At 41.7% G+C, this 11744-nt stretch overlaps 2 pseudogenes; both read right to left on the bottom strand.

Moving 5' to 3' along the window:
• Window positions 1–3426: 3426 nt before the first annotated feature.
• Window positions 3427–3544, bottom strand: LOC134947181 (5S ribosomal RNA; annotated as a pseudogene).
• Window positions 3545–3695: 151 nt separating this feature from the next.
• On the bottom strand, window positions 3696–3813 carry LOC134946342 (5S ribosomal RNA; annotated as a pseudogene).
• Between the last annotated feature and the right edge of the window lie 7931 nt (window positions 3814–11744).

The raw sequence follows: 11744 nt of genomic DNA, 5'->3' as shown, positions 1-11744 counted from the left end.
AGAGTAGTAACAGAACCCCAGCAAGCTAAACGACTGACTCCAGTCTTACTGCTAGGTCTGGATTGGCAGAGTGTAATACCAAATCCCCAGGCCTATTTGCAGTAAGCAACAAACAAATACAAAGCTACACAGTACTGGCTAACTTTCATGAACTGACTAACCAACAAAGATTCAGCAGCATCTGCTTACCCTGAAAAGAGGCCTTATAAAGCAGGTGCTGTCCACGCCCCACTCAGACCTCACAGACTGTGAGCACAAAAACCAGCACCGGATCCCCTGCCGTGCACAGAGCCTATAACCACTGCACAGCAAAAGACCCGAACCGGAGTATCAGCTGCGCTCAGGTTACTCCACTAGCACTTGTCTCCCGGTTGCCATGACGACGTGGCAGCACAGGGCAGGAGACCCTAACAAAAGGACTTCAACCAAGCAAATACAAATATTTAATTACTAATTACTGCATTACTGGACAAACTGAAAAACTAGGGGCTAAAGACTCCAAAATTGTACCCCCTTCTCCATTTTCAGGGATTAATATAATCTCAGATTTAATGCTGGGATGCAAATAAATTGGTTCGTACCACAGGATCAAGTTTGAATATTTTCCCCTCAACGGAGTCTGGAGACTTATTTTGTGAAAATCTCATTGGTTTCTTTTTTTCCCATTTTTTTATAGCATTTTCGTTTACATATTTTGTGGCAGATGCCTTATTTTTGTTTTTCACAGCTCCTATTTACACGCATGTGAGCATACCTGTGTGTCCTAGTAACACGCAAGTGAGCATACCTGTGTGTCTTGTTTGTTTTATTTATATTTTATTTTTAAATAAAGCAGACCCTTAGATGTTTTAGCAGCCATGTCTAAGCCCCAAAAGTAGTCCTGGATGGTGCAAGTTGAGTTTGGGTGGGTTCGGCAAAGTACTAAGCATGACTGTACATTAATTTTTTTTTTATATTGAGCCCCTGCCCTAGTGGAGCTTACCACTCCACAGTCCAAACTCATTTTATACTATAAGTAGGACTGTGGGAGGAAGCAATACTAACCTCCGTGCCCACAGCATGCCTCAGGCTGGCAAGCCAGACATCTTCCTGGCTGTAAGTCACTATGTGACTCCATACTGGGCCTTATTCAGTAACTGTTTGTGACTCACAGGAGCTCCTGGCCCATCTAGTGCTGCAGTGCAATGGAAAGCGCTGGTGCAATGTAAGATCACTGAAACTCTGTTCTTCTAACACCGCGAGGTCTTGCGATAACCATATGCAGCCCTTAGGAAAAGAAGATCTCTGTACAACAAATGCGCATCTTCTAAATAAATAATACCAAAATGTAGCACATCAATAATAAATCAAAATTAAGGTTGACTAATTGGAGCTATTCAATTGAGTGAGTCCCCAACATGAAATAATTGAGAAGAACCTCTCTCTAATGCTCTGACAGAAAACATAATTTTTACCTCTCCGGCAGTTGCGCTGGATTATGATTCAGTCTCTTCTGAGTCACACTGACTTTGGCCACAAATGTGGTCTCTCCCCACTTTATTTAAAAACACTTTGGCAATTTCCATTTCCCCCTTTGCGGCTTGTTTTCACAAATCTATTTGTAATGTTGAAGCTTGTTTCATATCTGCTCTAGGCTTTCATTTAATACTAGGATCAAGTACAGCAGCACACCTGGACTTATACAGCATAGGCAGCACCCCTGGAGAATTACACAGCACAGCAGACAGGCAACAGCACCTCTGGACTTAAATGGCAGTGGGGTAGCACCCCTGGACTGAAAGGGCAGAGGGGCAGCGCCCCATATAGGGCAGCAGACCTGGAATGATGTGGCAAAGAAAAGACATGCAAGATGGAATTGTCCTTGGGCCCTGTCACCCACCTTTATGTTGTATAAACAGGACATGCACACTTTAACAAACCAATCATTTCAGCAACAGGGTCTGCCACACGACTGTGGCTGAAATGATTGTCTTGTTTGGGCACCCACCAAAAAAGAAGCAATTAATCCCTCCTTGCACAAACTGGCTCTACAGAGGAAAGATGTTGTCCTCATCCTCAGATACCCCCCTTTCAGTGTTTTTACATCCTCTTACTCATAGATAAATAATATTCAAACAAATCAAATCATTTAGGTGTCAGTGTACTGCTTACGCTATTACCCAAAGTTTCCTTACCCCTACTTATTATGGATTGACAAAGGCAACAGATGGCTTGACACCTGTTGTCTGGATTTGTGGAGAAATAATTCCACACCGAAGAGGTGGCTTATTGGTATTTTGCCCAGGCATGTCAATGGGCTTTTTCATGCCATGGCCAACAACTGTCTCCACTGGTGCCTTATTCAAGCAAACCACATCACCATCAAAATCCTCATCGTCAACTTCCTCGGCAGCGCCAGCTACACCCTTATCCTCCTCATCCTGGTGTACTTCTACAGTGACATCCTCAATCTCAATATCATCAACTGGACTGGCGTTGCTCCTCCCAGTACTTGCAGGGGGTGTGCAAATGGTGGTTGGAGCCTCCTCTTCCCATATAGTGTTGTGTAGGTCAGGCCTATACATCGCAACCGCAGACAGTGCCAGCACCCCTGTATTTTCACAACACCCCTGTAATTTTACAGCATACAAAACAGGACCAGTGAACAGTGATTTTCACTGCACCCTAGAATTATTACATCACACAAGACAGGGCCAGTGTACATTGATTTTCACTGCACCCTAGAATTATTACAGCATACAAGACAGGGCCAGTGTACATTGATTTTCACTGCACCCCTGATATATTATAGCATACCGGGTCGGTGTAATGTCATTTGAACAGCAACACCCCAATATTTACAGAATACAGCAGTGTGCTTTTAATTTTTATACAGATAAATTCAATATGGAATCGCACTAGTCTTACCAATCTAAACAAAATATAGAAATAACATAACATGAAAGAACCAATATATATGCAGTTAACAAAAGAGATTTTAAACTGCTATTAATTGGCGGTGCTCCCAGGAATTTTGTAGTTTGGACTACATATGAAACAGGAGAGAAAAGACAAAAAACCCTTGTTTGGGAGCACTCGTTTGTAATGATTAGTATGATGTAAGTAGAGTAAGAATTGAAATGGAATAAAACTTAACCTTTAATTGTTTCTTGAGTAAAAAGAAATAAATGTGAAATAATTTTGAGACTCGTGTCTTAATTTAAAGAAGGAACTTGTTTAACCTTTTTAACAAATGAGGTACAAGTTATTAAAAGAAGGTGAAAATATCAGAAGGAGTGTGTTTGATGGATACCATAATGTTCTGATGAAATAAAGTGTATCCAGAAGAGTCACTGTACATGCCTTGGAATGAAGGTTTTCAATGAAAGTGTAAATGTGGTGGCAAGGTTGAGTAGGTAAGCAAATTCTCTTAAGAGCGAAAGAGGGGGCCCACTGCACCTGGTATTCTCAGGGGGTTTCCCTTCCTGATACTGACCAGGCCATACCTGCTTAGCTTCCGAGATCGGACAAGATCGGGCGCATTCAGGGTAGTATGGCCGTGGGCCTGTCGTAGGAAATGTGAGAGAAAAGATGAGAGAATCTGAGAGTCCACTCCTATTGTCTGTACTGTACATAAATCAAAACCATAGATGGTCTGGGAGTGTTTTTCAGACGTAGAAGCAGAGAATGTGGGATGAGATTTGTCCTTTAAAATGGGCCCACCGCACCTGGTATTCTCAGGAGGTTCTCCTTCCTGATACTGACCAGGCCATGCCTGCTTAGCTTCCGAGATTGGACAAGATCGGGCGTATTCAGGGTAGTATGGCCGTGGGCCGATATAACGAAGATATGAATGCTAAGGGAGGGTACACTGCTTTTTGTACTTCACACTCAACCAAGGCCACAGATAGTCTCAAATTGGTATTTCCAGACAGAGGTGTGTCAGGATGATTCTGTGTGTCTGTGTTTGATAGAGATGTAATGTGGTAGGTGAAGTTTGGCAGATAGTGGACTTTCATAAAGATGCTAAGAAAATGATGTGAGGTGTGTGTGAATATCTTGTTCCTTGGATTAGAGAAAGAATTATAACTGATGAATGAAGAGATTAATTAATTACAATCTGAGCTCAGGAAAAGGCTTATAAATGATACAATGATTATCAGCACAACACTTGCTGGCCCCCTGAGAAGAAAATTAAATAAGTAATCATGTGCTGACAAAGAGCTCAAGGCTGGCTCATGGACAGTGTATGTAATCTTATAATTGGAATGCGGTTGATCTACAGATGTAGCCACCTTTATCTTGAGTGGCCGCGGCGGTTGTCCCGTTCGACCATACGCAGCGTACTGTGGCGTAGCGAGGCGCGCCTAGCCACAGAGAGGCTATCTAATCGCACGGAGACAGACATTTGACGTTTGGCGTTACCTTTACGTGTAATACCTGCGATCAGCCACCAGATGTCGCTTTTTACAATCACCACTGCGCATGCGTGTGGTCTCCCGTAAAATACAATACTGACATACATAATAAGGACTACTTTACTAAGGCGTCTCATTACGCTGCATACAGCAAATACTGTACTCATTACGCTGCATTATTTAATACAGTACTGTATATACAGTACGACACCGACGCAAATACAGTAGTACAGCATACAGTATATGATCCATCTACAATACTTTATGAATACTGTATGTGAGCGTCCAAGTCCCGCAGACAAAACACAGTACTGTAAAACCAGTAGTGTACACTGTCGCAAATGGATGTGTGTTACAAGTTCACTATTGCCTCTCAAGATTAGGAATTTTCTACAGTATGTTATCGTCCTAATCCCGTAGCCATTACAGCATAATCAAAACCAACGGATTTATACATTTGTCTGCGGCGAAGTGGTGAAGTGTTTCGCTTCCTATACTCAGAGTCCAGGGTTCGATTCCTTAAGTACGAATGCATGTTACTGTAGTTTTTTTCAGACACTTTATTATTATTTTTATTCACATACTGTAAACCAGGGCATACAGTAGCTGCATGAGCGGTTCTATGCGATCGAGTCCGGTGTACCATAATGTGCAGGTTCTATGCAGGTTAAGGTACTATGCTCCGTACACAGTACACATACAATTCTGTAGCTGGGCAGACTGAATAGAAATGGCTACCACCTATGACTCCTTGCCCCACAGAGGCCCTAGGCTACGGAGCAAGTAATAGTCCAGATTGTACAGACTATGGGGCAATGCTGAAGGAGCGTCACAATCCCCTAGCTAAAATACACAGTATGCATATTATGGTACACCGGACTCGATGACATACTGTAGCACACTGGCAAAATGGCCGCCGCCCCTGAACCCTTGTGCAGGTTATGGGGCAATGCTGAAGGAGCGTCACAATCCCCTAGCCAAAATACACAGGGGAGGGATAAGCCACTGTAGGATTGCATACAGTATTACGGTACACCGGACTCAATCGCATAGCACACTGTCAAAACGACCACTACCCATGAACCCCCACCTCCTGAACCCCCACCTCGTGGCATGCAGCAGTTGGGTATGGAATGAGAAATGGCATAAGCTGTGCAGGCTACGGGGCGATGCTGAAGGAGCGTCACAATCCCCTAGCCAAAATACACAGAGATACTGTAAGCGAGGTCTATGCACATTACAGTACTGTACGTTACACCGGGCTCGGTCGCATAGCAAACTGACAAAACACAAGTTTTACAGTACATACAGTAAAGCAGGCCAAAGCTGCAGGAGAGTTTCTACTGTAAAGGTTTTATGCACCGTACGGTAATGTACACATACCTGTACAATTCTATAGCAGGGCAGACTCAATTGAAATGGCTACCGCCTGTGACTCCTACAGTAGCTCCTAGGAGGCACTCAGCTATGGAGCAAATAACAGCACAGATTTTGCAGGCTACGGGGCAATGCTGAAGGAGCGTCACAATCCCCTAGCTACAATACACAGGGGTGATAGAGATAATCGAGTGGCTGGAGGGGGGTCCCCTTGATTTAAGGGGCCCCCACTCCTCCAGGGTACTCCGGCCAGGTGTGACTAGTTGGGTATTTAATTCCATGGCCGCAGGGACCGGTATAAAAGTCTCCCCCGGCTGTGCATTATCTGTCCAGCTAGTGGAGCCCAGTGCTGATTCAAAAAATATGGGGAACCCCTACGCTTTTTTTGTCCCCCTTATTTTTTGCACCAGGACCAGGTGCAGAGCCCGGTGCTGGTTCTAAAAAGATGGGGGATCCCGTGTCCATTTTTTCCGTATTCCTTCCGGAATTCGACTGCAATTGCATATACAGTACTGTACCCCTTAATGTCACTGCTTACAGTATACAGTATTTAGACATGAGCTTGTGTACAGTATCTGTCATGAGGTGCTTTTTTCACTGACACTATAACTTTTTTCTATTGTGATATACTGTACAGAGGCGGCAAACTAGCCAAACGGGAATAATCAGCTTCTGCAGAATAAAATGAGATGCTACAGTACATGCCTATATTCTGTGAGTGACTGCGGCTCTATGAAATTAAATCAGAAAATTTAAATATGAAATGCATTACTAATGTGTGGCATTACTGTACTGTATGTGTATAAGGTGTACTACAATATTTTCTGGTGTAACATAAGGAAAGGGCACTACTGCATGGTCTAATGCAGTGGTTCTCAAACTTGGTCCTCAGGACCCCACACAGTGCATGTTTTGCAGGTAAACCAGCAAGTGCACAGATGTATTCATTACTAACTGACACATTTTAGAAGGTCCATACAGTAGGTGGAGCTAATTTTTTCACTTGTGATTCTGTGAGACCTGCAAAACCTGCACTGTGTGGGGTCCTGAGGACTGAGTTTGAGAACCTGTGGTCTAATGTAAATAAAGATGAATGTGGTGGGGTGTAATGTGAATAAGGGGCATTACTGTTAGGAGTAATGTGGTACTATGATATGATGTCATGAGAATAAGAGACACCACTGCATGATATAATGTGAATAAAGTTGCAGTACTGTGTTGTGTCATTTCATCTTCGGGTATTATTGTGTTACCATGCCCCTTCCCAGCAAGAACATACTGTACACTGTTTTGGGCTGGCACTAAATGTGCACATTGTTCTTATTTAGATTATAGGGGGTAGGAGCGCCAAAATGGGTGATGGTGCTGGGAAAGGGGTGCAGGGTTAGAGGCGGAACTACGTAGCATCTGTGCAAGAGGGCATCAGCCAAAATCTAGCCTAGGGCATCATGTTGGTCAGGTTTGGCTCTGATAATACTGTATACTGTACTCTTACTGTACTTTGCATTCAATACAGATACTGTTTGCACACAGGTTTTACATGAATCATTGGCAATGCTGCAGGAGTGTCTCATTAGGCAATCTAAAATATACCACGACTATGGGTGGGGATACAGTAGGGAAGTTCTGTCACCATAAGCTGTCTGCTGTGTATAGCATATTTCCATCTGAGATGCATTTGTGTGTTTGTAATAAGAAAAAAACATTTTACTGTACATTTAGTGGATACAGTATTTCTCCCCCATAATGACGTATCATACTGTACAGGTACCCTCATGTACTGTACCGTACCATACTGTAAAATTGAATATTTATTGGAAAAACATCAATATTAATGTAAAAATAAAGTATTACAACATCCGATTCCATGTACTGCACTGATCAAAATGTACAGTACTCTTATTCAGGACTTATAAAACTGAAAATAACTGTTCATACAGTACACATCAATAACATTACTACTGTATAATATTCTACATTAGTTTATGCAATAATCAGACAAAGGCAATTTTATCATTTTTTTTAATAATGCACCAATTTAAAATTTTAAACAGAAAATACAGAACTACATATTTGTGGCTTGACCATTTCTTTCAACTACAACAGGTAATACTTTATACAGGTGATTTATATAATTATTACAATGTTCAGGTGTGAGTACTTCTAGCCAAAATTTCTTTATCCCATCCACCAGTTGCTGTTTTGTTGTTGGCTTTGCAACACTCCTAACGTACCTCTTCAATTGAGCCCACACTAATTCGATTGGGTTCATGTCTGGTGATCTATATAAAAATAAAAAAAAAGCGTATAGAAAAAATTAATTACATTACAGTAAATAGAGAAAATTAAACATACAATATTGTACTGTTTATTAAACAAAATTTTTTTTTACAGTACTAGAGTGCTATCCAAAATTTTACTTGTACACTGTTGAAAGAATACTCACTCTGGTGGTGTGCGTTCCCAATTCATACCTTTCTCTTCCATAAATTTGGCTGAGGCGGAGTGTTTAGGATCATTGTCTTGGAATATCCTATGGTGAGTTGGGTAATATTTATTCACAAATGGCACTATACATTTCTCTACTATTGTTTCTTGGAAATATTTCTTATCCATGATTCCTACAGAAATCAAAAAATGTTGTTCATTAATAAGCAACTCCTTTTATTGTGCAGTTACACGTACTCTACAGTACAACATGTATTTTTACAGAACACAGGCACAGAATAAAGTATAGTACTGTACCTTCGAAAAATAATAGGGGACCAGCTCCTAATCGTGATATGCCTCCCCATACATGGACTTTCAATGGATGCTTTGGGCGTGGTTTTAAAGAGATATGGTTACGTTTCCTGAATGACATTCTGGAGAACCGCTCAAGGGCAACAGACGATTCATCTGTGAAAATGACATCATCAAATGTTTCACCACTCTCAATCCATCGCCGTGCCTGTTCCACTCTCTTTTCTTTATTCACATCTCTTATCATTGGAGATATCCTGTGAAGAGCCAAAAATAATGAAATCAGATACAGTTATGAAATTACAGATTTACAGATTACTGTATATACAGTAGACTGTATGTGCAGTATACTGTATTATATACCTACTGTATACATTAAACTGTACATACAGTACATTAAGTTACATACAGAGTAATATATATATACATACTGTACATACACACAAACACACACACACAGTATACAGTATGTAATCATCACAATAAGCTGGCAATGCTTCATTGCTGTCTCTGAGTGCCTATACAGTAGGTATCTCTTTTGGGATAGAATATATACAGTATATACACACACACATACTGTATATAGTATAAAGTACACACTCTGTATAATGATTTATGGCATTATTATATCACGTATCAAGGGATTATTAACAGTGCATTTACTGTATGGTTTATACTGCTTTCAGTATTTTACCTTGTTGCGCCAAAGGTCCATCCCATTTTCCGTCGCATCCTTCTGATGCTGGTGGCCGATATGTCCAGGTCATACTTGGAATGGAGAATTCGTTTTATTTGCAGAGCAGTACGCTCATCATCCTCACGAGTTAGTTCCTCCACAATATGTTGCACTCTCCTACAGTACAATACAGTATGAAAAATATGAATTCATGAACAGCACAATCACAGTTACAATTGATGAAGTTTTTATTTTATTTCAAAAAAATTGTTTATGGTATAAAGCAAGTCATTTAAACATTACAGTAGTGTACAGTACGTACCATGTGCATTTTGTAGGAAATACAAATCTGGGCGTTGTTCTCTCGAATGCATGATAGCGCACCGTTTCTAAAGTGACTATAATGCCACTTTCCTTGAGCCATGCATGGATCTCTTTGATGGTTTTATTTTCTTTTTTCATGTTGGCGATTATCTTGCTCATCGTTTTGTTGATAGTTACTGGCATGTTGTCCAACTATAATTCCTGTATGGAGAGAAAACATTTGTGAATACTGTAGTCTAAAATTTACACATCTGAAAATGCATGAGTTTTATGATAGAAGTTAATACTGTACATGTTTACTATCCAGTACCTGATGTTCAAATTTAAGTATTGTATACTGTACAGTACTGAAAATACAACTTCAGTGTTATGGACTGCAATTAGTTTCCTGTATGAAACAGATACAGTACAGTAAATAACCCTCCTTGGAAGTGCATGGGCCCTGTGAGACTTACAGTAGTGTACAGCATAAGGGTCGACTGACATGATGTACAAGCATTACATACAGTACATGTCAGTACTGTATGTAAATTCTTCAATTATTGCCTAACAACAATGCTGCTTACTGTATATTAAATACTGTAGGCCTAGAAATGTGCATCTCAATATAGTAGTTAAAAACACAGGGGCCTATGTGGATAAGCGAGTTCTATGCACACTAAAAATGGCCACCGACCGTGAACCCCCAGCACGTGGCAGCGCTCGTATATGTAGTGAGATACAGTATGGCATACATTTCACAGTTCAGGGGGCAATGCTGAAGGAGCGTCACAATCCCCTAGCTCAATTACATTGGGATAAGCGAGGTCTATGCACATTACGGTATACCGAGCTGGATCGCTTAGCAACCTGACAAAATGGCCGCCGACCGTGAACTCCCAGCACGTGGCAGCACTCGGATATGTAGTGAGATACAATATGGCATACATTTCACAGTTCAGGGGGCAATGCTGAAGGAGCGTCACAATCCCCTAGCTCAATTACATTGGGATAAGCGAGGTCTATGCACATTACGGTATACCGAGCTGGATCGCTTAGCAACCTGACAACATGGCCGCCGACCGTGAACTCCCAGCACGTGGCAGCGCTCGGATATGTAGTGAGATACAATATGGCATACATTTCACAGTTCAGGGGGCAATGCTGAAGGAGCGTCACAATCCCCTAGCTCAATTACATTGGGATAAGCGAGGTCTATGCACATTACGGTATACCGAGCTGGATCGCTTAGCAACCTGACAACATGGCCGCCGACCGTGAACTCCCAGCACGTGGCAGCGCTCGGATATGTAGTGAGATACAATATGGCATACTGTACATTTCACAGTTCAGGGGGCAATGCTGAAGGAGCGTCACAATCCCCTAGCTCAATTACATTGGGATAAGCGAGGTCTATGCACATTACGGTATACCGAGCTGGATCGCTTAGCAACCTGACAAAATGGCCGCCGACCGTGAACTCCCAGCACGTGGCAGCGCTCGGATATGGAGTGAGAGATGGTATACATTTTAAAATACACCGGGATAAGTTGTATAGGCCATGGAGCAATGCACAGGGACATTCATCATTTACGTACAGTATATAAATAATTGTAAACCGTAAATGAAAGAATTACCGGTCAAATACTGTATGACGAAACTGTGTCAATGAGCTGGAACAGTATGGCCTGTGAAGAAGTTTTCGAAGGCAGAAACGGAGAGCAAATTATCAGGAGATTTCTGAAAGGTCGGAGAAGATCCACACAGCAAGTCTGCTTACGAGGAAACAGCTTTGCAAAGTGGGTAGCGGGGCGGTGACTGAGACGCTCTTTTATTCACATTCACACAAAAGGAATTCTTACCGCTGTGATTGGTGCCAATATAGGCGCATTCATCCTTACACCAATCACAGAGCATACTGTACTTTTGAATGTGAATAAAAGAGCGTCTCAGTCACCGCCCGCTACCCACTTTGCAAATCTGTTTCCTCGTAGGCAGACTTGCTGTGTGGATCTTCTCCGACCTTTCAGAAATCTCCTGATAATTTGCTCTCCGTTTCTGCCTTCGAAAACTTCTTCACAGGCCATACTGTTCCAGCTCATTGACACAGTTTCGTCATACAGTATTTGACCGGTAATTCTTTCATTTACGGTTTACAATTATTTATATACTGTACGTAAATGATGAATGTCCCTGTGCATTGCTCCATGGCCTGTACAACTTATCCCGGTGTATTTTAAAATGTATAC

This window comes from Pseudophryne corroboree, chromosome 7, assembly GCF_028390025.1.
Source record: "Pseudophryne corroboree isolate aPseCor3 chromosome 7, aPseCor3.hap2, whole genome shotgun sequence".
Taxonomy (NCBI): domain Eukaryota; kingdom Metazoa; phylum Chordata; class Amphibia; order Anura; family Myobatrachidae; genus Pseudophryne; species Pseudophryne corroboree.
The sequence above is the reverse complement of the archived record's forward strand: the minus strand, read 5'-3'. Positions and strand labels throughout refer to the sequence as shown.